The 27,691-nt window shown below is 40.2% G+C and overlaps 1 protein-coding gene across 17 annotated transcripts in view; it reads right to left on the bottom strand.

The window, feature by feature from the left end:
• Nucleotides 1-27,288, bottom strand: part of KIAA0319 (KIAA0319 ortholog) — a 106,134-nt gene extending 78,846 nt beyond the window's left edge. For 13 of the 17 annotated variants that reach the window (XR_012434166.1, XM_074038782.1, XM_005553912.5 and 10 more), the window contains exon 1: nt 27,106-27,288. The gene's annotated coding sequence lies outside the window, so the exon portion shown is untranslated. Of the gene's footprint in view, nt 1-26,730; nt 26,777-26,839 lie in introns of those variants that run through there. The other 4 variants (XM_005553906.5, XM_074038778.1, XM_074038777.1 and 1 more) reach the window with 2 other exon arrangements.
• Between the last annotated feature and the right edge of the window lie 403 nt (nt 27,289-27,691).

Here is a 27,691-nt window from a genome sequence, read left to right as displayed (position 1 = left end):
TCATATGGAGATTCCTGAAGGCAAAAAGTTATTTCAGGTACCTTTGACAGATGATGGTATGTGAGATATTTGGGAGATGAGTGACTATCTTATGGTTCTCTACTCATAGTTCCTTAACACACTCACTTTATTATTGAAGCTTGAGAGAAGCGGGGTGTTGTAGCAACAGACCAAGACCCCAAGTGTTCATTAAAGAGAGAATTGAGCTCTCTAAAGAGGCAGATCATGGAGACAAGAATCACCATTATTCCAGGGTACTACCATTATTCCAGAGACACACCCCACACAAAAAATATATTCGTATATCTGGGAGGAAACTGGCATCATTAAGAAAATCTTGGAAAGCTCAGAATAAAAAAGAAAATCTTCTAGTTCAATATGGCAGACAGATGTACATCCCGCTCTCCTCTTTCCTGTGTATGGTCTCACTGGGGGATAAAATGGTGAAGGGAGGCAAACAGGACATAAGATGACAAAAGAAAATAAACCATAACAACGCTAGCAAATAAGAATGGACATCGTTAATAGACCAATCACTTCAAAGAATTCCTGGAAGATAGAAAGCAGATGGCATGGCACTGACTGGAAAGGAAGAGAGGAAACTCATTTCCTAGAAAAAGGAAGAACGGCACTTTTGGTGACAGCACTGGAGAAACTCCAAGCCCTGAGCCAATGGATGCAAAGAAACAGAACCGGCCAAGGCACAATCATTGGGGTGATCACTAAACGAAAAACAGATCTGAAGCTAAAGCCAGAGAACTGCTCTCTCAAGAGACAGAGATCTACCTCCATGGGGCCCTGGTGGCAGCACTGGGCCTCGGAGGAAAGGAGAATCAAGAGTCTGCAGACGCACAGCTCTGCCCTGGAATGAAATCTACTTTATTCTGAGAGTCAACAGAGTCTGTGAATGCACAACTCTGCCCTGGAATGAAATCTACTTTATTCCAAAGCACCACACCTCTAGGGCAAAGCTCTCCTTCCAGTGGCTGCCTGGGGAGTGCTCACCCATACACACCAGAGGGAAACCTGACCAGACACCACCCACCCATGCACTCAGATGCCACAGCAAGCCTCACATGAATCAATGAGTAGACAGCCACATGAGAAAGCAGCCAAGTTTCCTCATCAGTAGAGCCCCTCACAGATCAAAAGGAAAAGGCAACCAAGGACTGCCAGACATTTGAGAAATTAAAAATAAAAACAAACAAACAGAACATGAAAGAGAAAAGCTATCATAATCAAATAGAAGATTAAAGGAACAAAGAAAAACTTTAAACCACAATTAATATCAATAATTAAAATAGTAATTAATATCTTTGGAAAAATTTGAAAGGATATTGCCTCCATAAAACAAAAATAGGCTGCTACAAAAGAGGGGAAAAAATCAGAGAATAAGAAAAAGTATTGGAAATTCAAAATAGGATTGTTAAAATTAAAACCTCAATGAACAAGTGGAATAACTGTTGATAATGCTAGCAGCTAATATATATTAAGTACCTCCTACATGTTAGGCCCAGGCTCTGTTCTTCACATTTTAAACATACTAACATACCTAATCATCAAACTAACCCAGTGAGGCAGATACTATTATTCTCCCCATCTCACAGGTGAGGAAACAGTTACAGAGATTAATGGCTGGGCGTGGTGGTTCACGCCTGTAATTTTAGCACTTTGGGAGGCCGAGGTGAGAGGATCACTTGAGGTCAGGAGTTCGAGACCAGCTTGGCCAACGAAACCCTGTCTCTACTAAAAATACAAAAATAAGCAGGCATGGTGGCAGGTGCCTGTAATCCCAGCTACTTGGGAGGCTGAGGCAGAAATATTGCTTGAACCCAGGAGGTGGAGGTTGCAGTGAACCAAGATTGTGCCACTGCACTCTAGCCTGGGCAACAGAGTAAGGATCTGTCTCAAAAAAAAAGAAAAAGAAAAAATGAGAGATTAAGTCACTTGCTCAGACAGCTAAAAATTAGCTGAGTCAGAATTCAAAGTCAAGCTATCTGGCTCCAGAACACCTGTTCTACGTGGCTGAAGGCAAGTTACAGATCTGAAAGGCAGAGGTGGGGACATTCCCTAGTGTGCACATGAACACAAACACACACATACACGCACACACACAAAGACAAAGGAAAAGAAAATAATGGGGCAATGTTGCAAGGCATAGGGGAGAGTCCAGAATTTTCACCATCTAGCTAAGAGGCATTCTAAGAAGAAAAAACAGAGACAATAGAGGGGAAGAAGTGAAGAAATAAAAGAACAAAATTTCCTTGAAATGAAAAAACCAGTCTTCAAATTAAAAGGGCCTACATAGTACAAGCAGGATATATGGCCTAGACATCTTGATAAAAGTTAAGAACTCCAAAAGTTCTTAAGGACACACTCTAAAATCTTCCAAAGAGAAAAAAAGAAAAAATAGGTTACCTTCAAAAGAACCAGAACCACAAAGCAATATCATATTTCTCATAGGCAATAGTGGAACCATGAGGGCAATGGAAATTCTAAGGGGGATGAAGAGGGTTGGTGAATGGGTACAAAATACAGTTAGAAGGGATAAGTTCCAGTGTTTGATAACAAAATAGGGTGACTATAGTTAACAATAATTTATTGTGTATTTCAAAATAGCTAAAAGATCTGGAATGTTCCCAACATAAATAAATATTTGAGGTGATGGATATTCCAGTTATCCAAACTGATGATTACACATTGTATGCTTATATGAAAACATCACATGTACCCCATAAATATGTACAATGATTATGTATCCACGAAATATCCATAAACATTAAAAATTAAAAACTTTAATATATAAAATATAATACATCTTTAAATTCTTTTTTTTTTTTTTTTTTTTTGAGGCGGAGTCTCGCTCTGTCGCCCAGGCTGGAGTGCAGTGGCGCGATCTCGGCTCACTGCAAGCTCCGCCTCCCGGGTTCCCGCCATTCTCCTGCCTCAGCCTCCCGAGTAGCTGGGACTACAGGCGCCGCCACCACGCCCGGCTAATTTTTTTGTATTTTTAGTGGAGACGGGGTTTCATTGTGTTAGCCAGGATGGTCTCGATCTCCTGACCTCGTGATCCGCCCGTCTCGGCCTCCCAAAGTGCTGGGATTACAGGCTTGAGCCACCGCGCCCGGCCAATACATCTTTAAATTCTAAAGAAAAATAATTTTTATTTATTTTTTTCTTTTTTTTTTAAACAAGGTCCACCTCAGCCTCCTGAGTAACAGGGACAACAGGTGTATGCCATCATACCTAGCTAATTTTTGTGGTTTTTTTTGTAGAGACAGGGTTTCATCATGTTGCCCAGGCTGGTCTAGAACTTCTGGACCCAAATGACCTTCTACCTCGGCCTCCCAAAGTGTGGGATTACAGTTGTGAGCCGCCATGCCAGGCCTTTAATTTCTTTATAGCATAAACTATCTATCAAACATGAAAACAAAATCAACATATTTTTGAACATTTAAAACTCAGAATATTCTTACCTGCATAGAAATAAAAAAATGTTTGGAGGAGGTATTCCAGCAAAATGAAAAGTGAATCCAAGAAAGAAATATAAAATACATGATATATAAGAAACAATAGCAGCTAAGTGTAATGCAGAAGAAGGAAAACATTGAGGAAAACATAGAAAATTATCTATTAGAAGATAATTGAAAGAACCTTGTGCTAGGACCTTGACACTCAAAATTCATCTGCACAACTTCATATAGCCCCTACCCTCATCCCCTCTAGGGCAGGGGATGGAAAGGTGAAAATTACATTTCTCAATGTCCCTGTAACTAAGGATCTAAATGTTATTTAGGCTCTGCCAATGAAATGCATTCAAGTGAGATCTGGAAGTTGGACATGAAGCCCTGACTTCCATATTTCCTTCTACATGCAATGTAAAGTGGGCTGAACAATGGAACCTGGAGCAGGGTGCCACATGATCCTGTCCTATTCAAAATTTCTGCCCAGCCTTAAGAGTTGCACTATGTGGTTAGGCTCTTCAGCCTGTAATCCCACCTACTCAGGAGGCTGCGGAAGGAGGACTGCATGAGTCCAGGAGTTCAAGGCTGCAGTGAGCTTTAATTGCACCACTGCATGCCAGCCTGGGCAACAGAATGAGTTCCCCTCTCTAAAAAACATAAATAATAAATAAAAGAATTGTACAATACAGTATCCCATAATAACTTGTTTTATTTTTCATTTCTATAAAATTGTCTACCAAATAGAATAAGCATAAAAATGGTGTTAGGAAAATTGCTTTTCAGATAAATGACAAAATTAGAATCCCAACTTCATACCATATACAGTATAAATTTACATGAATTAAAGGCCTAAATGTGAAATGCAAAGCTTTAAAACCATTAAAAGTAAATGCAGTAGAAATATCTTTCTAACCACTGATTAGGGATAGATTTATTAACAACACCCAAGAAGCAAACATTATAAAGAATATATTTAAATGTATATATATATATATGTATTCATTCTCAAATATTTATTGATACAACTATGATAAACAGGGTCTATGGAAATCCATAGCTAACATCATATATAATGGTGAAAGCCTGAAAGCTTTGCCCCTAAGATCAGGAAGAAGACAAGGATTTTGCTCTCACCACTTCTACCCAACATTGTACTGGAGGTTCTAGCCAGGACAATTAGGAGAGAAAGCAAATAAAAGCATCCAGATTGGAAAGGAATGTGTAAAACTATGTCTATTCACAGAAAACATGATCTTGTATATAGAAAAACCTGAGGAGTCCACAAAAATATGACTAGAGTTCAGCAAAGATAATATAAAAACAACATACTGAAGTCAATTGTATTTCTACATACTAGGAATGAATGAGCCGAAAATAAAATTAAGAATTCTGTATACTAACATACTAACAGCATCACAAAGAATAAATACTTAGGAATAAATTTAACAAAAGAAGTATAAGTCTTGTACAGTGGAGACTGTAAAACATTATTGAAAGAAGGAAAGACAATCTAAATTAATGGAAATAACCCAAATGTCCATCAGCTTAAAATGGATAAATATAACATGGTATTATGTATCTATCTGGTGGAATATTATTTGGCACTAAAAAAGGAATGGTATATCTACTACATCATGGATAAACCTTGACACCATTATGCTAAGTGAAAGAAACCAGAAACAAGGACCACATTTTGTGCCATTCCATTTACATGAAATGTCCAGAATACACAAATCCATAGAGACAGAATGTAAATCAGTGGCTGCCAGAGGTGGGCAGGAATGGCATGTGACAGACTGTGTCTGAGGATTTTTTAGAAGTAGTGAAAATGGGGCCGGGCTTGGTGGCTCATGCCTGTCATCCCAGCACTTTGGGAGGCCGAGATGACAGAATCACTTGAGGGTAGGAGTTCAAGACCAGCCTGGTCAACACAGCAAAACCCTGTCTCTACTAAAAATACAAAAATCAGCTGAGCGTGGTGGCACACACCTGTAATCCCAGCTACTCAGGAGGCTGAGGCACGAGAATCACTTGAACCGGGGAGGTGGAGGTTGCAGTGAGCAGAGATCGTGCTACTGCACTCTGGCCTGGGCAACAGAGCAAGACTCACTCTCAAAAAAAAGTCCGGGCACGGTGGCTCACACCTGTAATCCCAGCACTTTGGGAGGCCGAGGCGGGCAGATCATGAGGTCAGGAGATCGAGACCATTGTGGCTAACATGGTGAAACCCTGTTTCTACTAAAAATACAAAAAATTAGCTGGGCATGGTGGCGGGCGCCTGTAGTCATAGCTACTCAGGAGGCTAAGGCAGGAGAATGGCGTGAACCAGGCAGGCGGAGCTTGCACTGAGCTGAGATCGTACCACTGCACTCCAGCCTGGGCGACAGAGTGAGACTCCGTCTCAAAAAAAAAAAAAAGTGGTGAAACTGTTTTGAAATTGATGGTTGGATTACTGTGAATATACTAAAAGCTACTGAATTTTATAGTTTAAATGGGTAAATTTTCTGATATGGGAAATATATCTCAACGAAGCTAATATTTTAAAAAAGAAATGTATTGAACACCTACATTTGCAGGGCACTATTCTAGTTTCCAAGGATAAGCAGTGAATAAAGAGGCTCCCTATGAGAGTTTCCATTACAGTGGAAGATCCACATAAATTGTCCCAAGATACCCAAGGAATTTTGAGGTTTTACTGTGCAATTAGTTTTGGTAAACTGTGCAGAATAATGATGGAAAAGAGAATTTCCAGAAGCTAGGAGGCTTCTGGAACAAAAGTTCTAATTTGCAGAAAGGTAACAAGGCTATTTATGGAAATGGCAAATTGAGACCTAGGTGCCAAACTCCAGGAACATTCTGGAGTGAGTTCTTGAACAGATAATTCATGAGCACTTCACAAAGGCAGCAGCGACCAATTCATAAGTGTGGTCTTACAAAAAGCAGGGCAGGCCAGCAGAACTCAGGTGTTTTTCTTTCCACTTTTCTATATTTTCCAAATTTTCCATAATGATAACATGTAATATATCTTAGTAACAAAAGAGGACTTCACATACTTTTTAGATGGCTATTGTTCCCATGTTGTTAGATCAACAGAATGCTGTAAGAATGACAGAATGGCAGGCTCTCCCAAGACATCCTTACGTGTACAGTGCAGAAATGTGCTGGGGATGTTACAATTAGAGATCACTGTCGACAGGTGGTAATGTGCTACCTGGTGACCTCCTGGTCAAAATTTCTGCTGAGGACTTAGTGCTCAGTCGTAGCCATGGAAAGAATGAATTGGGAGGGAAGGTGGTTAGGTCTTAGTGAGCATTTTCCCTCCCTCCCTTCTTTCCATCTTTTTTTCCTCCCTTGCTCCCTCCTTTCCCCCTTCCCTCTCTCCCTTCCTTCCTTCTTTTCTTCTGAAAGACATGATCATGGTCTGATAAACAGAGGTCAGAATTAGGGAACAAATGATACAGTGAGGAATTCACAGCAAGGGCCTACCTAGGTCATGAGCTGTGAACCTAGCAGAATGAAGAAATGAACAGGATGTGTAGCCTGAAAACTGGAATTTACCTCAAGCACCAAAGTAACCTTCCCTATTCCATCAATGGTAAAGGCCAGGACTTCCAGCAATCTACCTGCTGGTTTCAGTTCAGGGACTAACATTGTGGTCTTAAAAGTACAGATAATTATCGAATGAACTGTTAATACACAGAAGACAATCTAGAAGAGGAATATTTGTATGCATCATTTATATTCACTATTCAAAAATTATTAAATTACACAAATAACAGCATATATGTTCACCAGTAGAATACGGAAAATATGTCCTGAATGTAGGAGCCTCCTTCCAAATACTGTTTATTCTAGAGCAAAATGAACTGAGTAATTGTGCTAATGAAAAGTTAGACATTATTCATCATTGCTTCCAGGTTTTATATTATTTCAAGCACATGTAGTGCAGGAAAGCATGTCCTAATGATTAGAGAACATAGGCAATAAAAACATCCTATAATGGCATTTAGCTTCCTAAATCACCATATTTTAAAAATTTGAAACTTCCTAAATAAGTAACTTTGTGGACTGTTGCTTTTATAGACCTTGTTTTAGAATAAGTACTGGTTAGAAATGTCAGGTATTATAATTTTCTCACCTTTTAAAAAATTTTTTTGCTTTCAGTTCAATAATTTTTCTAAGTAACCTTATGTTTTCCTCTTTTCTAGCCCATAAGTTCTCTTTAAAGTGTTTTTATTTTAATATGTCACATTTGATTCTATAAGAATTCATGAGACACACTTGTAAGTTTTAAAGTGCAACTGCCCTGTGGGTTCTTAAAAGATCTAACCAGGTCTAGAACACCTGTCCATTTCCATTCCCCCATCAGGTTCTCACTGCGTGCTTTTTTTTTTCTTTTCTTTTCTTTTTTTTATACAACCCTTGCATTTACCACCTGAACTAGTTTCCTAGGGCTTCTGTAACAAAGTACAACAAACTAAGCACCCAAAAACAACAGAAATGTATCGTAGTCTCCCACAGTTCTGGAAGCTGGAAGTTGATCAACACATCAGCTGAGCCATGTCCCTCTGAGAGTCTGGTCGGAATCCTTCTTTGTCCCTTCCTAGCTTCTGATGGTGGCTGTCAATCCTCAGCGTTCCTTTGCTTGCAGCTGCATCACTCCAATTTGTCCCTCTGTTGTCACATGGAGCTCACACATCACTCCAATTTGTCCCTCTGTTGTCACAAGGAGCTCTCCTTGTGTGCCTCTGGGTCAAAATTTTCCTCTTATAAGGGCACCAGTCACAGTGGATAAAGGGCCCTCTCATAACCTCTTCTTGATACCATCTGCAAAAACCTTATTTTTACGTAAGGTCACATTCACAGGTATCGGGTTAGGACGGAACGCATCTTTTTGGGGGACACCACGCAACCCATAACACCATTGTTTGTACTTTTCAAAAGAAAAGCTTCCTGAAATTTGTCCGTCCTGTCTCATTAGTGACTGCATGAAGTACCTAGAGCAGAGAGCATTTTCTAAGTTTAAGGTGAAAAACACCATCTACCTTATAGTGAGACAAAATAACAACTCAAGCCTTTAGACATTGGGGGTTTTCTTTCATCTCTGCCCAAAGGAAGTCAGCCAATGATGGAATCAATGACAGTCAGGTGCGGTGGCTCACACCTGTAATCCCAACACTTTGGGAGGCCGAGGCGGGTGAATCACAAGGTCAGGAGATCGAGACCGTCCTGGCTAACACGGTGAAACCCCATCTCTACTAAAAATACAAAAAATTGGTTGGGCGTGGTGGCGAGCGCCTGTAGTCCCAGCTACTCGGGAGGCTGAGGCAGGAGAATGGCGTGAACCGGGGAGGCGGAGCTTGCAGTGAGCAGAGATCGCGCCACTGCACTCCAGCCTGGGCAACAGAGTGAGACTCCATCTCAAAAAAAAAAAGAAAAGAAAAAAGAAAACTCAGAATACATGAAACACCCATCCCAGCATAAGGTACTGTGCAGCCAAAAGTGATGGGTGTGGAATGGTGAAGCTTTCTCATGGCTGCTAACTTTGTTTTAAATAAAAAGACAAAATGAGCTATGAAACAAACCTTGTGACTGAAACGTTGCTGTCCCCATGGTGGCTGCTTAATATCTGATATAAAATTTTTAATCAAGGAGATTAGTGTGATTTTCAAAATTATATGTTACAGAACCTTGGAGAGGTACACTCCAGGGGAAATGTTCTTTTATTGGCTGTGTCTGCCTGCCTGGGCTCTAGCACACTCCCTGAATGGAGGCTGAGTGAATGAAATAAATCCTTCTTTAAATAGCATGACAAGGCTGGGCGCGGTGGCTCACACCTATAATCCCAGTACTTTAGGAGGCTGAGGCGGGAGAATCAACTGAAGTCAAGACCAGCCTGGCCAACATGCCGAAACCCCATCTCTACTAAAAATACAAAAATTAGCTGGGCGTGGTGGCACATGCCTGTGATCCCAGCTACTTACGAGGCTGAGGCAGGAGAATTACTTGAACCTGGGAGGTGGAGGTTGCCGTGAGAAGAGATTGCACCACTGCACTCTACCCTGGGTGACAGAGTGAGACTCTGTCTAAAAAAATAAAAATAAAAATAAAAATAGCATGACAAAAACTTACATTAAAAAAATTGCTGGGGGCGGTAGCTCACACCTGTAATCCCAACACTTTGGGAGGCTGAGGCGGGCAGATCACTTAAGGTCAGCAAGAGTTTGAGGCCAGTCTGGCCAATGTGGTGAAACTCTTTCTCTATTAAAAATACAAAAATTAGCCGGGCATGGTGGCATGCGCCTGTAATCCCAGCTACTTGGGAGGCTGAGGCAGGAGAATTGCTTGAACCCGGGAAGTGGAGGTTGCAGTGAGCTGAGATCACGCCACTGCATTCCACATTCCAGCCTAGGTGACAGAGCAAGACTCTGTCTCAAAAAAAAAAAAAAGAAAGAAAGAAAGGAAAAAGAAAAAAAATTACTTTAAAAAATTAGTCATTATACATTGTACATTCCTAGAAAAAAATTATAAACAAATCATTCCAACAAATGGCTGCTTTTCTTCTTTTAGGTTCTCATTCCATTTATTCAATTGTGTGTGTGTGTGTGTGTATATATACTTTAGCACAGCTATCATCTTAGAGTTGTATAATTCTTACTTTCATTCAATATTTTATCACAAAAAGTATCCTTCATTGTTATATTTTTAATAATTTATTTGCAACATTCCATTCAGTTGATTATTACAATTTACTTCATCATTTGTTTCCAACTTGGGATGTTTATAAATAATGCTGGATTGAAATGCTTCTGCAGGCTCAGAAAAGGGCAAGCTGCAGCTTTGGTATCTGAAGGGAATGGAAACAGCTCAAAGAAGGCCTCTTTCAGAGCTCCAAACGGATTGTCTGCATAGCATTGTCCTACAGGCTGTTAAGAACGAGCTGTATTCATAGGTTGTCCCATTTGTGGTTTACTGAGTGAGGAAACTAAGTTGGCAAAGCCCTGCTTTTTAGAGCCAGTGAACTCACAGAAGACACAGCTCTAATATATTCCTAGGTCAATTTAGCCGGTGGGGCAGCTAGGGAAGTTCTCTTCTTTTATGATTCCTCTTTCCTTGTCATATCAGCCACTACTTTGACAAAACCTGTCTTTGCTAAGGCCGCCTTCAGCTTCAGCGGTGAATGCAGGCCATGGGTCTACCTCCTGAGTACCTCTCCAAGAGTCACAGAAACAGCGCTGGAAAGGAACGAGGGGATTTCCCACTCAATGGGAGGGTCGACTTAATAAAACAGATAAGAGAACAATTCAAAGGACCAATAGATGGCATGTAGTGAAGGAGTATACGTTGAGAGAAAGAAATGGTAAGAAACAAATATGCACCAATTGCTATGGTAAATTTTACCATCTTTTGCACAGTCTTAGATTAATGCACTGTCTTATAGCCCTTGTATTATAACATAACACCACAGTTTTCTACTCCTGGAAACACCGTCACTACATTAGGAGAAACAATTTTAGGAGGTGAAACCTTGAGTGTACACCATGGGGCTTTAAATAGTCCCCCTAATTATGGAAACAACTTAGCTTTTAAATGGGCCAGCACTTTTTTTCCTCCCTAAATTCAATTCTTATCTAATGGGGTCAGCACTGCTATCTAAGTAGGTGCTTTGCCTTGTGCTATAGTAAGTAAATTATCACCTTTAGAAAACATGCCCCAAGGAAAGCTAGAGAAAGTGCAGACACCCCTGCTAACGACTGTGCAGCCCGCCCAGCCAGTGCCCTCTCCAGGCCCAGAGGCTGGATGCTTTGTGTGTCAGTGAAGGTAAATCTGCTTTGTGCCAAATTCTGAAAACAGCTGGTGATTACTAACCTTTAGTATGAGGCAACTGTTCATAAACCTGAGACTGTCCAATCTTTCAATTCGTATCAGCAGACCTATGATCAGCTAGTAAAAAAGTTTTCCTTTAGAATTTAACTTTCAGGCATTAAGTAAATAATTGTTTGCTTTTTCCCGATGAAGGAAGAGGAGCAAAATGGAAAGAAGGTAGAATATTGTCAATTAACAATCTATCCTATTAATAACCAGGAAATAAGTGGTTTGTAATATTTATCATCGCCATTATCAAAATAATAGTCATTTATAATAATCTTTTGTATCACAAGGCAATTTTACACATATCATATTAGTTGAACATCCCAATTCCACCACAGGTAAGACAAATATGGTTATCGCCAACAGGTATATAGAATATTCTGGTTGAATCGGTTGAAGCTCTGTGGCTCACCATTCAGAAATTAAGTTTCCAGTTTCTCCAAAACAATCTTCTAAGTATCAATGAGTAACAAATATAAAAGATGAAAATAAGTCTGGTCTTTCTTAATTTCAGCACTTTCTCTCACCAAAGCAGTTGATAAATCATTCTCTCGCCAAAGCAGTTGATCAGTTATTCACTTCTCCACTCCTTACTGCCTGGGCCTGGGGAGTGGTACAGAAAATAAAGCAGTTCTAAAAGTAACCTGCAGAGGTGACTTGCCTTGCTGCTCCTGCACCTACAAAGCGCTCTCAAGCTGCAAAATCCTCATCAATAAAAGGAGGAGGTACAGTGAAGGAAATAAGACAGCAAATGCAGCTAGATGCCAAGTCAACAAAGTAAAACTCTGGCACTTTTTCAGTACTATTAGTCTATGCTCTGACTTTCTCCACTGAAAGTGGATAAACCTGTGCCAGTCAACACAGAGGATTACTGATAAATTTACTGGCAACAGAGATAATGCTTTACAACTGCAGGATAAAATGACTCCCTATTAGGAGATCAAGTAGAATTAAGGGAAACATAATCTAGCATTGGTTTTTAGACACAGGAAGGGCATTCTTGAGGAATGGGGAGGAAGCAGATTCTGTGGGGCTCTAAAGGGAGGGCCAGGGACCAGCTGGGAGAACATACAGGCAAGGAAGATATTCCAAACCCTCCTTTTTCAACTTCCTAGGAATCAGATTCTTAGGGAGCTGCTGGAAAGACAATACAAGATTTTTTTCATGCTCAAACCCATCAAACTAATAAAAAAATATCAGCATTGCAGTAACACTGTGAGGCTGGTGAAGGGTTAGCAAAGTTCTCAGAAGCAACAGCATCTCTGTATATGCAGACAAATACACAGGTAGAAGGTGCACTAATCAGGGAGATTCCACTTCCAGGCAGGCCCAAAAGCATTCCCAATATGCAGGAGGACTTATGGCATGACAGAGAAGCTCTTTTTAAACATAATCATAAAACTGTACTGGGAAAGATAATTAAAGATATGAATAAAGGGAACATGAAACCTCATTCCACTTGGGAGGACAATACATATTAAAGATAACAATATGTTAGGTTAACAGAGAAACAAAGAATGAATTAAGGGCCAGGCTCAGTGGCTCATGCCTGTAATCCCAGCACTTTGAGAGGCTAATGCAGGAGGATCACTTGAGGCCAGGAGTTTGGGACCAGCCTGGCCAACATAGTGAGATCCTACCTCTATATTAAAAAAAAAAAAAAACAAATTAGAAGAATGAATTAAAACTTAACAGAATGGTTTAAAATACTTAATGAAATTTATCTGAAAACATAAGCAGGCAAAAATATGAAAGGATATTTGGGAAATGAGAAGAAAAGGTAATGATAGATTTAATACTTATTAGAACAAAAAATTATTAGATCAAAAAAATCTAAAATGTAAAACCCCAAATGCATTTTTATTCGGACTTATTCTACAACAAACTAGGAATAATAAAACTACGGGATGAGAATTACTGTCATGACAACTGTATACTACCACTAGAAAGAAAATTTACTTGTTCAAAAGACAAACAAAATAATTAATGTGAATAGTAAAGAAAAAAGAGGGAGAAGAAGGGAAATACAATATTAGTTTCAAACACAGGAACAAAATTATTTTGGATCAATTAAGGAATTAGATATTATCAAAGGCAAGATAAACACACAAAAAATAGTCAAGTTCCACAGAGTAAAAAGTAGCATTCTCCAAAAAGCATTTATTTAACACCCATCATGAAGGAATTAAAGCGCTAAATGTTAGGAATACAGAGATGAATAAAGCAGGTTTGACAGAACTTCTATCAGCCTGGCAGACTAACACATGGAGCCTCCTTTCAACAAACACATGGCCAGGCAGAATAAAATACAAGCACACCTTGAAACACATACTACCATGATTCAAGTGAGTTCTACAACATGTTTTATTTAATTCAGTGTAGTCTCTTTTTCTATCATGTATTCTATGTACTAGACAAAAGTTTGACCTATAACAGGTGACAAAAGATGTACAAGTATCATAATATTTCCAGACCTATCAAAACCAGAGAAAGAGCATCACAATGATATCAAAATGTAAGTATTAATGTGGCTCAAAGTGCGTATTTTCATGGGAAATAGTCAAAAAGCAAACAGTAAATATCAGCTGACGTAATAGGCAGAATTCCAAAATGGCCCCACGATGCCGACACCATATTAGTTCCATTACATTATAGTAGACAGCAAAAGTGATTTTGCAGATATAATTAAGGTTGGCTTAAAGATAGGGAGACTGTCCAAATAGTTCTAACCAGTCATATGAGCTGTAAACCAAAAGGTATCTAATACAGGTCTCAATCAATTTAAAAGTTTCTTTTGCCAAGGTTAAGGACATGCCTGGAAGAAAAAAACACGAAATCATAGAAATAGTCTGTGGTCTGTGCCTTTCTCCGAAGACGATTTTGAGAGCTTCAATATTTAAAGGTGAAAAGCTGGCTAGTGGAGAAAGAGGGAGGATATGGTAATCCACATGTTCCAGGCGAAAAGAAACACGTAGGGGAACAGTCAATTATGTATTTCTCTCAAGCTCCGCAAATCAGCACTTTACATAAGATAAGGTGAGCTTAACGCAGCTACCTGTGGAGATAAATTTAACTTTTTATCTGTAGCTATCTGCTTAGGAACAAAAGGAAAGGCAGTTACTTTTCTTTCTTTCTTTCTTTTTTTTTTTCTTTGATATGGAGTTTTGCTATTGTTGCCCAGGCTAGAGTGCAATGGTGTGATCTCGGCTCATTGCAACCTCCACCTCCTGGGTTCAAGCAATTCTCCAGCCTCAGCGTCCTGAGTAGCTGGGATTACAGGTGTGGGCCACCATACCCGACTAATTTTTATATTTTTAGTAGAGATGGGATTTCACCCATCTCTACTAAATGTTGGCAAGGCTGGTCTCCAGCTCCTGACCTCAGGTGATCCGCCCGCCTTGGCCTCCCAAAGTGCTGGGATTACAGACATGAGCCACCACGCCCGGCCAGGAAAGGCAGTTTCTTGCAGGACTCAGCTTTTGGCTTAACTCTTTTTTCTTTCAGCATAGTGAATTTCTGTCCTGAGTTTTTGTTTTTCTTTCACAGAACACTTTAAAAGCACAGTGTTTTCTTCATCTGGTAACAGAAGGAGAAGTCAAAGAGAAAATATCCAATATGAGAGAAATCTTCCATTCCTGGCTTTGAAGATGGAGGGGGCCATGTGGAAAGAACCCAAAAGCAGCTTACAGGAGCTGACAGTAACCCCCAGCAGATATTCAGTAAGAAATGGGGACATCAGTCCTACAACCCCAAAGAACTGGATTCTGCCAACAACCAAAATGAGTTTGGACACAGATTCCTCCCCAGAGCCTCCAGAGGAGACTGCATTCAACTGACAACTTGACTTGACTCTAGTGAGACCCAAATAAATGCTAATAAATGGTTTTTTTAAGCGACTAAGTTTATGGAAAGTTGTTCCACAGCAATAGCAAACTAATGCAATAGGCAAGTGGGTAGGCATCTTCTGACATTATGAAATATTATGAAAGACTCACAAACACCACTGCAGCCTAGAACGACTAATGAATCATGTAAATAAGGGCTAAAAGAAACCAGAGGCAGGCCAACATCCTCCTGATACCAAAGCCTGGCAGAGACACAACAAAAAAAGAGAATTTTAGACCAATACCCCTGATGAACATCGATGCAAAAATCCTCAATAAAATACTGGCAAACCGAATCCAGCAGCACATCAAAAAGCTTATCCACCATGATCAAGTGGGCTTCATCCCTGGGATGCAAGGCTGGTTCAACATATGCAAATCAATAAACGTAATCCAGTACCTAAACAGAACCAAAGACAAAAATCACATGATTATCTCAATAGATGCAGAAAAGGCCTTTGACAAAATTCAACAGCCCTTCATGCTAAAAACTCAATAAATTCGGTATTGATGGAACGTATCTCAAAATAATAAGAGCTATTTACGACAAACCCACAGCCAATATCATACTGAATGAGCAAAAACTGGAAGCATTCCCTTTGAAAACTGGCACAAGACAGAGATGCCCTCTCTCACCATTCCTATTCAACATAGTGTTAGAAGTTCTGGCTAGGGCAATCAGGCAAGAGAAAGAAATCAAGGGTATTCAGTTAGGAAAAGAAGAAGTCAAATTGTCCCTGTTTGCAGATGACATGATTGTATATTCAGAAAACCCCATCATCTCAGCCCAAAATCTTCTTAAGCTGATAAGCAACTTCAGCAAAGTCTCAGGATACAAAATTAATGTGCAAAAATCACAAGCATTCTTATACACCAGTAACAGACAGAGAGCCAAATCATGAATGAACTTCCATTCACAATTGCTTCAAAGAGAATAAAATACCTAGGAATCCAACTTACAAGGGATGTAAAGGACCTCTTCAAGGAGAACTACAAACCACTGCTCAGTGAAATAAAAGAGGACAAAAAACAAATGGAAGAACATGCCATGCTCATGGATAGGAAGAATCAATATCGTGAAAATGGCCATACTGCCCAAGGTAATTTATAGATTCAACACCATCCCCATCAAGCTACCATTGACTTTCTTCACAGAATCGGAAAAAACTGCTTTAAAGTTCATATGGAACCAAAAAAGAGCCCGCATTGCCAAGACAATCCTAAGCCAAAAGAACAAAGCTGGAGGCATCATGCTACCTGACTTCAAACTATACTACAAGGCTACAGTAACCAAAACAGCATGGTACTGGTACCTAAACAGAGATATAGACCAATGGAACAAAACAGAGTCCTCAGAAATAATACCACACATCTACAGCCATCTGATCTTTGACAAACCTGACAAAAACAAGAAATGGGGAAAGGATTCCCTATTTAATAAACAGTGCTGGGAAAATTGGCTAGCCATAAGTAGAAAGCTGAAACTGGATCCTTTCCTTACTCCTTATACGAAAATTAATTCAAGATGGATTAGAGACTTAAATGTTAGACCTAATACCATAAAAACCCTAGAAGAAAACCTAGGTAATACCATTCAGGACATAGGCATGGGCAAGAACTTCATGTCTAAAACACCAAAAGCAATGGCAACAAAAGCCAAAATTGACCAATGGGATCTAATTAAACTAAAGAGTTTCTGCACAGCAAAAGAAACTACCATCAGAGCGAACAGGCAACCTACAGAATGGGAGAAAATTTTTGCAATCTACTCATCTGACAAAGGGCTAATATCCAGAACCTACAAATAACTCAAACAAATTTACAAGAAAAAAACAACCCCATCAAAAAGTGGGCAAAGGATATGAACAGACACTTCTCAAAAGAAGACATGCATACAGCCAACAGGCACATGAAAAAATGCTCATCATCACTGGCCATCAGAGAAATGCAAATCAAAACCACAATGAGATACCATCTCACACCAGTTAGAATGGCAATCATTAAAAAGTCAGGAAACAACAGGTGCTGGAGAGGATGTGGAGAAATAGGAACACTTTTACACTGTTGGTGGGACTGTAAACTAGTTCAACCATTATGGAAAACAGTATGGCGATTCCTCAAGGATCTAGAACTAGAAGTACCATATGACCCAGCCATCCCATTACTAGGTATATACCCAAAGGATTATAAATCATGCTGCTATAAAGACACATGCACACGTATGTTCATTGCGGCACTATTCACAATAGCAAAGACTTGGAATCAACCCAAATGTCCATCAGTGACAGACTGGATTAAGAAAATGTGGCACATATACACCATGGAATACTATGCAGCCATAAAAAAGGATGAGTTCATGTCCTTTGTAGGGACGTGGATGCAGCTGGAAACCATCATTCTCAGCAAACTATTGCAAGAACAGAAAACCAAACACCGCATGTTCTCACTCACAGGTGGGAACAGAACAATGAGATCACCTGGACTCGGGAAGCGGAACATCACACACCGGGGCCTATTATGGGGAGGGGGGAGGGAGGAGGGATTGCACTGGGAGTTATACCTGATGTAAATGACGAGTTGATGGGTGCTGACGAGTTGATGGGTGCAGCACACCAACATGGCACAAGTATACATATGTAACAAACCTGCACGTTATGCACATGTACCCTAGAACTTAAAGTATAATAATAAAAAAAAAAAAAAGAAAAGAAACCAGAGGCATGTTAATGAGAGACTGAAAACAAACGGAAGAAAGATTGCCAAGCTATGCCTCTTTATGGGGACTTTGCTTTAACAACCTGTAGAGTATTAATTTACAGCTTCCATTTCCAGGATAAATGGAACATATATACCTGCAACCACAAAACATTTTGAATACATACCAAAGCCCCAAAGAAAGGGAATCTCTAGGTGTCAGAGATCCAAGAAAAGCCAAAACAGATATCAAAAGATGACATTGTGGGTTTCCTACAGGATTTTACGATCTGAACATAGGCCCTAGCAGCAAGCACTGGGCTTTCAATGGCCATTTTGGAACAGGATATACAAGGGGTCTTCAAAAAGTTCATGGAAAATGCAAATTATGAAAACACTATGAACAGATTTCAACTTTTTTGCACCAAAATAAACTTGTACTAGCTTGTTATAACTTGTCTGAACAGGATCTAGTTTGAGGCACTAAGAAGAATAAGGCATCAGTTTTAAAACAGCCCCTATTAGAGCAACATGAATTCTGTGAAAATTGAAGAAAGAACAAACATCAAATTTATGATGAAGCTTGAGTAGAAGAATAGTAAAATCACTGATACTTTACAAAAAACTTTATGAGGACAATGACCCAAAGAAATCAGCAGTTTACAAATGAATAAGTCGTTTTAAAAATGGATGAGATGATATTGAAGAAGCAGCCCACAGCAACAGATCATCCACATCAATCTGCAAGGGAAAAGTTCATCTTGTTTATGCTCCTATTTATTGTCCTTTTTAAAAATTTTTTTTCCTTTTTTTTTCCTCAGAGATTATCGTTCTGATCATGCCTTAGTTGAAGAGAACAGATAATAAACAGCAGAAACAATAGCTGACACCATAGACATTTCGACTGGTTCTAACGGAGGAGACCACCCTTCATACCATCTTATGCCCAATTTCTGCCTCCAAAGAAAGAAGTAAAAACTAAAAGGCAGAAATGAAATCCACAGGCAGACAGCCCAGCACCGCACCCTGGGCCTGGCAGTTAAAGATCGACCCCTGACCTAATTGGTTCTGTTATCTATAGATTACAGACATTGTATAGAAACGCACTGTGAAAATCCCTATCTTGTTTTGTTCCGATCTAATTACCCGTGCATGCAGCCCCCAGTCACGTACCCTCTGCTTGCTCAATCAATCATGACCCTCTCACATGCACCCCCTTAGAGTTGTGAGCCCTTAAAAGGGACAGGAATTGCCCACTCAGGGAGCTCAGCTCTTGAGACAGAAGTCTTGCCAATGCCCCCGGACGAATAAACCCTTTCCTTCTTTAACTCGGTGTCTGAGGAGTTTTGTCTGAGGCTTGTCCTGCTACAGTTCAGCTTACACAATTCTGACAGAAAAATTAAAGTTGAGCAAACTATCTACTTCATGAGTACCAAAACCAGGGTGTCCAGATAAGCTGCCCACATAAGGTCAGGGGATCAAGACCATCCCGGCTAACATGTTCAAAACCCATCTCTACCAAAAATACAAAAAATTAGCTGGGCGTGGTGGCGCACGCCTATAGTCCCAGCTACTCAGGAGGCTGAGGCAGGAGAATGGCATGAACCCAGGAGGTGGAGCTTGCAGTGAGCCAAGATCGTGCCACTGCACTCCAGCTTGGGTGACAGAGCGAGACTCCGTCTCAAAAAAAAAACCCAAAGAATTAGAAAGAGGCAAGACGTGAAGGGATCGGTTGTAAGATGAATACATACCAGGGATCTAACGTACAGCATGGTAATTATAGTTAACAATCCTGTATTGTATACCTGAAATTTGTTAAGAGAGTAGATCTTAAATATTCTTATCAAACACAAACAAAGAAACAGACAATAAATAAAAAACAAATAAGTGAGGTGATGGATAGGTTCATTACCTGGCTTGTGGTAGTCATTTCACAATGTACACAAATATCAAAACATCACATTCTTCCTGGTAAATACAGTCAATTTTTATTTATCAATTATACCTCCATAAAGCTAGAGGGAAAAAAAGATGTAAAGAGATAATAGCAAACAATTTTCTAGAATTGATGAAAGAAAAAAAAAATCCTTATATCCAGAGAGTACAAGAAGTTCTGAGTCAGATTATATTCACTGGAATCAAACTGTAGAACACCAAAGACAAAGAGTAGATCCTATAAGGAGCCAGAGACAAAAGACAGATGATCTTAAAAGGAACAATAATCAGACTGACAGCAATATTTTCATTGGTAGGAATAGATGCTCAGAAATAATGGAAACAAAATCTAGAAAGTATAGAGGAACAAAAACTGCCAACCTAGAACTTTATACTCACTGTTAACACTCAAAAGTAATAATAAAATAAAGGCTCTTTTAAGATAAAGACTGAGTCTACTATCCACATATTCTCACTAAAAGGGTTACTATATGACATTTGGGGCTGGATGAAACTTTTTAAAAAAGAGTTATTATAAGAAAAGCTGACTGGACATGGTGGCTCATGCCTGTAATCCTAACACTTTGGAGGCCAAGCCAGGCAGATCATGAAGTCAGGAGCTTGAAACCAGCCTGGCCAACATAGTGAAACCCCGTTTCTACTAAAAATACAAAAATTAGCCAGGTGTAGTGGCACGTGCCTGTAGTCCCAGCTACTCGGGAGGCTGAAACAGGAGAATCGCTTGAACACAGGAGGTGGAGCTGCAGTGAGCCGAGACCACGCCATTGCACTCCAGACTAGGTGACAGAGTGAGACTCTATCTTAAAAAAAAAAAAAGAAAAAAAAAAGCTGAACATCGAGTGTGAAAGAAGCATTGGTAAACAAGAAACTGGCTAGCATGTTGGTAAATAATAATAAAATATTATTCAAACTAAAATGTCAAATAATAATAAAGGGATAGATGACACAGAGAGAAACTGAAGTTAAAGTATAGTAAGGTCTTATATACTTTTAGAGAACAGAAACATTTATTAACTTTAGATTTTGGTGGGGAGAAAGACTGCAATTTTTTTATTGATATATAATAGTTGTATATATTTTGAGGATATTTTGGTGTATGCATACAATGTGTAATATTACTAACTTTCGATTTTTAAAAGTAAACGTGTATGTTACAAATAAAACATAGTCCCTTCTCTATAGAAGCTTCTACTATCCAGGAACAGGATAAGTGATGTTATAAGGCATGCCCAGTGAGCAAGAATGCCATCAGGGAAAGAGGGATGAGATGAGGGCATTAGGGAAGCCTTCAAAAACATGATGTTTAAGTTCTATCCTGAGAAATCAGCCGTTCGTTGAAAAAAGAATGCAGTCTAGTCTGTGGGGACTGACTGCACATAAAACACATGGACTCTTGGAAGAGTTGGCGTATTTTGAGTGGTTCCATATGGATGTAAGGTAGAATAGGTTTGGGTTATGATAAGAAGATGAAAAGGCAGACCAAGAAGAAATGTTAAAGAACTATATAGGTGACATTAAGAGATCTGCACATTATTTAGTAGATGGTGGGGGCATATTGAAGATATATTTTTTAAATTTTTTCATTGTGGTAAAATACATATTACACAAAATTTACCATTTTAACCATTTTTTTTTCTTTTTTGAAATAGGGTCTTGTTCTGTTGCCCAGGCTGGCATGCAGTGGCGCAATCATGGTTCACTGCAGCCTCAACCTCCTGGGCTCAAATGATCCTCCCACCTCAGCCTCCCGAACAGCTGGGATGACAGGCATATACCACCAAGCCCAGCTAATTTTTGTATTTTTTGTAGAGATGAGGTTTCACCATGTTGCCCAGGCTGGTCTTAACCTCCTGGGCTCAAGTCATCTGCCCGCCTCAGCCTCCCAAACTGCTGGAATTACAGGCATGAGCCACTGCGCCCGGCCCATTTTAACCATTTTTAAATATACAATTCAGCAGCAACCATCATCAATATCTATCTCCACAACTTTTTCATCATCTCAAACTGAAACTCTGTATCCATTAAACAATAACACCCCATTCCCACCTACTTCTAGTTCCTGGTAACCCCTATTCTCCTTCTTGTTTCTACGAATTTGACTATACTAAATATTTCATGTAAGTAGGATCGCACAATGTTGTTTGTGTCCAGCTCATTTCACTTAGCATAATGCCTTCAAGGTTCATCCATGTTGCAGCATGTATCAAAATTTCCTTCCTTTTGAAGGCTGAGTGACATTCTATTGTGTGTATTTAACATATTTTGTTTATTCACATATCCATCAATGGATATAACAATTAAAATTTATAACCAGGGGAGTAATGTGCTCATGTAACTGCTTTAGAAAGGTAACCCTAGAAGGAGATTAAAGGATACCACTTGCGAACCAAAAGATGAACCTGTTTCCAGAAAGTGAAAATGGTCAGACAGGTGGAAGAAGTCTAGTAAAATGAAGTCAGAAATGTCTCTAGGTTTGGGAAAAGCAGTTGTAGTATAGCAGGGGATAGGAAACATTGAAGACTAGTTAACCTAGTTGGCATGCTCAGAAACACGTACCTGCATGGGAAGACCTTTCCCATACTACAATAACTTTTGAACATTTGGCACCTGTGTTTAAGACAAAGAGGTTGAAGACACCAAATTAACAAAATATTTTAGCCTCTTAAGAAATACAAATACACTGAGAGAGATGGTAAAAACAGTTTTCTTGAAAATGAGACATCTTAGGATTTGTATGGTGGCTCATGACTGTAATCCCAGCACTTTGGGAGGTGGAGGTGAGCAGATCACTTGCGCCCAGGAGTTCAAAACCAGTCGGGGCAACATGACAAGATCTTGTCTCTACAAAAAATATAAAAATTAGTTGGGCTTGGTGGTATGTGCCTGTAGTCTCAGTTACTCAGGAGGCTGAGGTGGGAGTAAGCAGAGGCTTCAGTGAGCTAAGATCGTGGCACCGTACTTCAGCCTGGGCAACGGAGCAAGACTGTGTGAGAAAGAGAAGGGAAGGGGAGCAGAGGACAGTGGAGGGAAGGGCAGGGGAGGGGAGGGGAGGCGATGGGAGGGGAGGGGAGGGGAGGAAGGAGAAAGAGGAAGAAAGAGAGAGAAAGAGAAAGAAAGAAAGAAAGAAAGAAAAAGAAAGAAAGAAAGAAAGAAGAAAAGAAAAGAAAGAGAAAGAAAGGAAGGAAAAGGAAAGGAAAAAAGACAAAGGGAAGGAAGAAAGGAGAGAGAGAGAGAGAGAAAAGAAAAGAAAAAGACATTTTAAAGGGTTATTTTGAAAAAATTTTGGCCGGGCGTGGTGGCTCAAGCCTGTAATCCCAGCACTTCGGGAGGCCGAGATGGGCGGATCACGAGGTCAGGCGATCGAGACCATCCTGGCTAACATGGTGAAACCCCGTCTCTACTAAAAAAATACAAAAAACTAGGTGGGCGTCTGTAGTCTCAGCTACTCGGGAGGCTGAGGCAGCGTAAACCCGGGAGGCGGAGCTTGCAGTGAGCTAAGATCCGACCACTGCACTCCAGCCCAGGCGACAGAGCGAGTCTCCGTCTCAAAAAAAAAAAAAAAAAAAAGAAAAAATTTTGACGGTAACTCTGTTACATTGATTACCAGACAGTGCAGCTACACATCATGTACTTCACTTTAATGATGAAAACAAAAGATGGTAAGGTATGCTGATATAATCACAACCCTAGAATAACAAGACTGTGATCCTGGGAAGGGACAGCCCATACTTCCCCACCATCATATGAATAAACATCCTATCAACTGTAAAGCTTAAATGTATGGGTGTTATGGGTGGCAACGCTGGAGTTAATTTACCCTCCATGCTTATATTCTGATGCTTAATAGCATGGAATGACTTCAACTTTGAAAATTCATTTTTAGGCCTGAATTATCCTCTTATTCAAGCTACATTGCTTAAATTAAAAAGATGTTACTATAATCCTTTGCTTTTTTTTTTTTTTTTGAAACAGAGTCTGCTCTGTGGCCCAGGCTGGAGTGCAGTGGGGCAATCTGGGCTCACTACAACCTCCGCCTCCCGGAGTTCAAGCAATTCTCCTGCCTCAGCTGGGATTACAGGCACCCGCCACCATGCCTGGCTAATTTTTGTATTTTTAGTAGAGATGGGGTTTCACCATGTTGGCCAGGCTGGTCTCGAACTCCTGACCTCAGGTGATCCACCCATCTCGGCCTCCCAGAGTGTTGGGATTATAGGCGTGAGTCACCGTGCGCCCATCTTCCTTTGCTTTTTTGAGCTTAAGGAAAAGAATGACCAGCAAGTTGACAGGCAGTGTAATTCTACACTATTATTTAGAAGGAAAAATAACTAAAACTTGAACACCATTGTCTTTACCTACCTGTGTCATTTAAGAAGCTCTACTTTAAAACTTAAACACCTACTGTTAAAAGACTCTGCAAAATGATGATGCCAGATGTTATTCTGGCTCAATCATTTTTACTGGTTAATACAAATAAATGAGAAAATATTTTCTCATTATTGAAATTCACATGAATAGTGTCTAAAGGTACAGATTTTTAAAGACAAATAGAAAAATAACCTATACTATTCGGGTAATGGTAACTAAAAGCCCAGCCTTTGACATTACACAATATATCCACATAACAAAACTGCACTTGTACCCTCTAAATATATAAACAATTTAAAAAACAATAGAAAAATAACCTACCAATTATTCTAGGCCTACTAAAGCAAAGAGCCTTCCTTGTGGGTATTAAATTACCAGAATATTAAGTTGACATGATTTTATGATTTTCATTAAGATATGTATTATTGTTGCTGTTATAAAGGTGCTGCAAGGAAAAATTTATGCATTTTATAATGATTTGATATCATCAATCAGAACAAGCTTTGGACATGTTAAAATAAATCTATTTTTAGTACCAAATTATTCTGAAGGTATGAAAAATATTTCCTGAAAAAGAACACATCGCAAAAATAACAACTTTTATTGAAGCATTACTATTAAAACATGCCAGGCAATGAGCAAAGATCTCTCAAATATATTATTGTATTTAATTCTTACAGGAATTTCATTAAATAGGTCCCATTATTATCTCTGTTTTACAGGTGAGGAAACTGAGGTTTAGAGGGTTTAGAGAATTTGCCAAATGTGACACAGACACTAAGTGGCAGAGCCACACCCAAACCCACACCCTCTGACCTGGCAATCTGCAGCACTCTGCTCCAGAAACAGGCATACCTGGCTCTACACATAGCAGTGCCTCAATAACATAGTTTCATTCAACGTTGGTGACAAAAAAAATTCCTGGCCAGGGCCACTGTCTATGTGGAGTCTGCTCATTCTCCCCACGTCTGCGTGGGTTTTCTCTGGGCTTCACTTTCCTCCACATCCCAAAGCTGTGCACATGTCTACAGGGTCCCCGTCTGACTGAGTGGGTGTGTCTGTGAAAGTGCACCCTGTGGTGGGATAGCTTCCTGGACAGGGGAGGGGGGGTTCCCACTCTCAACTGCCCAGAGAGACTCCAGCTACCTGTGACCTTGAACTGTAATAATTGGGTAAATAATTATCTTGTTTTTACTAACCCTTCTTAACTGTATGTATAGCTTCCGTTAATTTCTATGTTTAATATTAGAAGTGCTGTGGTCCTTATTTAGAAGTTTGGTGATTTTTTTATGACCAGAAATATGCTGTAGGAACTTAACTCTTGTTTGTATCAATTAGCCCATGGTAAAACTGGTTTCCTTACACCTCGTTGTGTTTAAAGGTTCAGTTTCCAAGAACTTATCAAGAATGTTAAGTGAGGACTTACTGTATTTATTTAAAGAGAATGCTCCCTATCTGTTGGCTAGGGGGGAAAAAAAGTCAAGAAAATTTAACAGCAAATCTATTCTTTTATATTAATACATTACCAAAGCTCTCTTTTGGCTATTTTTAATTCATAAAGATTTTGGCTGAATTATTTTCATTATTTTGAAACTAAGTTCTTGCCTCGGCATTTTGCATTACAGATGCAAATGCAAATGCATTACAAATGGTTAATACAAATAAATGAGAGTCCTTAGGTAATATGTTTTCATTTCCCTTTTTCAAATTACAGAGGAATTCACCTTTCTCTGTGACTCCTACGTCTATATCTGAACTCATATCTCCAGTTTTCCTCATCTGAATTAAAAATAATACTAAAAAAAAAAGCACAAAATAAAAGTTTACATTTGGCATAACTTTAGTAGTCTCCACGATTGTGGTCTTCTTATAATAAACAAATTGAAGCATTTGGAAAGTGAGCATGTATTTCAGGAATAAAGAAATAAATACCAACATTTACTTCCAAAATTACTGTGTGTGTGGGGTGGGGGGACATTATCTACAATTTATTTTTTCTGTTACTATCAAAAACATCATTCAACTTTTCAATTCAAGCACTGGAAAAAATACTAACATTTAACCGACAAACAAAAATGTTCTGATGAACAAACCAGCCATAAAAGTGTACATGAGTATGTATATCATATTTTTCCTCCTTGTATTTAATTAACAAATGACCTTAAGATGATAACTCTCAAAATTTCAGGTTTATCCTCCTCATTAATTTGTGACATTCCTTGGAGGAAAATCAAAGGGAAGAAGAGAAAGGTTTTAAGCTTCAGGTTATGGTTAGGAACAGAGACGAAATGCATTTAGTAAATAATAGGAAAGATCACATAAATAGTTCTGAACGAAGTTTAAAGAAAACGATTCCTTACTTCTAAAAAAATGCAATTCCTGAGGTTGGGAAAAGACGCTCAAATTTCCCCGACTCCACCCTACTAGTAAACAATCAGCGCAGCAATCAAAAAATGCTCTTTCCTGAATGCCCAGAAGAATCTTAAGAAACTCACCTTCTGAACTCAGGGCGTCTCGATTCTACTTTTATTGGGTATTGGCCTGCCTACTGGCTGCCCTCTTTCCTATTTCCCGGCCAGGCGGGCTGGGAAGTAGATACTGTACCTGGGGTCACTGCTGGCGACACTGAGGCTCGCCCCATTCGGTGCTGCTGGCCCTGAGCATCACTCGCCGTCCCACTTGTTCCTCCTCGTCGTCATCACAGGTCGTACACACACACCCACACGTTCACACCCTCGCGCGCGCATCTGCTGTTAGAGGTACAGCCCCACCCCAGCAAAATCCTCGCTTCCTCTTCCCCGGGACGTAGCCCCAGAGGAGTGAATCTGGACCAAGCCCAAGACAGGCTGAAGCTACTGCTGCGCTCTCACCTCCGGCAGTGACAGCGATCCGGGCCGCGGCTCTGCGCGAGGCCAGTCAGGCCTGCCGAGGGCGGCACAGGTGGAGCAAGGTTGCACCCCCGGGGGATCCCCGCCCACCGCCCGCTGCAGCTTCTGCAGGCTCGGGGAAAGCGCGCGCCAGTGATTCAGCGCCTTTCCGCCGCCGCGGTTACCACGGCGACGCGCGCGCACGCGCACACACGCCCTCAGGGATGTGGGGCGCGGCAGCCGCCCCTGCCCAGCTCCCCGGTTGCGCTCTGAGGACCCGCACCGGGGCGAGACACTCCCACGCAGGGACCAAGCAAAAGGCTTTCGGGAACCTGAGCGGCCTTCATACCCTACCTCCTTTCCGTCACCAAGCCCTTCCCTATCACTGTGGCCCTAAACAGTCTGGGGGATGAACACTACTTCCAAATAAACACCCGGGCCAGGGTGGCTCAAGGGAACCGTGGGCGCACTGCCTGCGTCAAAGACCCTTCGCGAATGTGTCCCCCAGCTTGTCCCCAGCTTGTGTCACCCCAGCTACACAAGGTCGACTCTTCCAGTGGGAGTCTCTTTGGCCCCTACTCTGTAATTA

Source organism: Macaca fascicularis, chromosome 4, assembly GCF_037993035.2.
Source record: "Macaca fascicularis isolate 582-1 chromosome 4, T2T-MFA8v1.1".
NCBI classification, from domain to species: Eukaryota; Metazoa; Chordata; class Mammalia; order Primates; family Cercopithecidae; genus Macaca; species Macaca fascicularis.
This window is presented reverse-complemented; position numbering and strand designations above follow the sequence as displayed.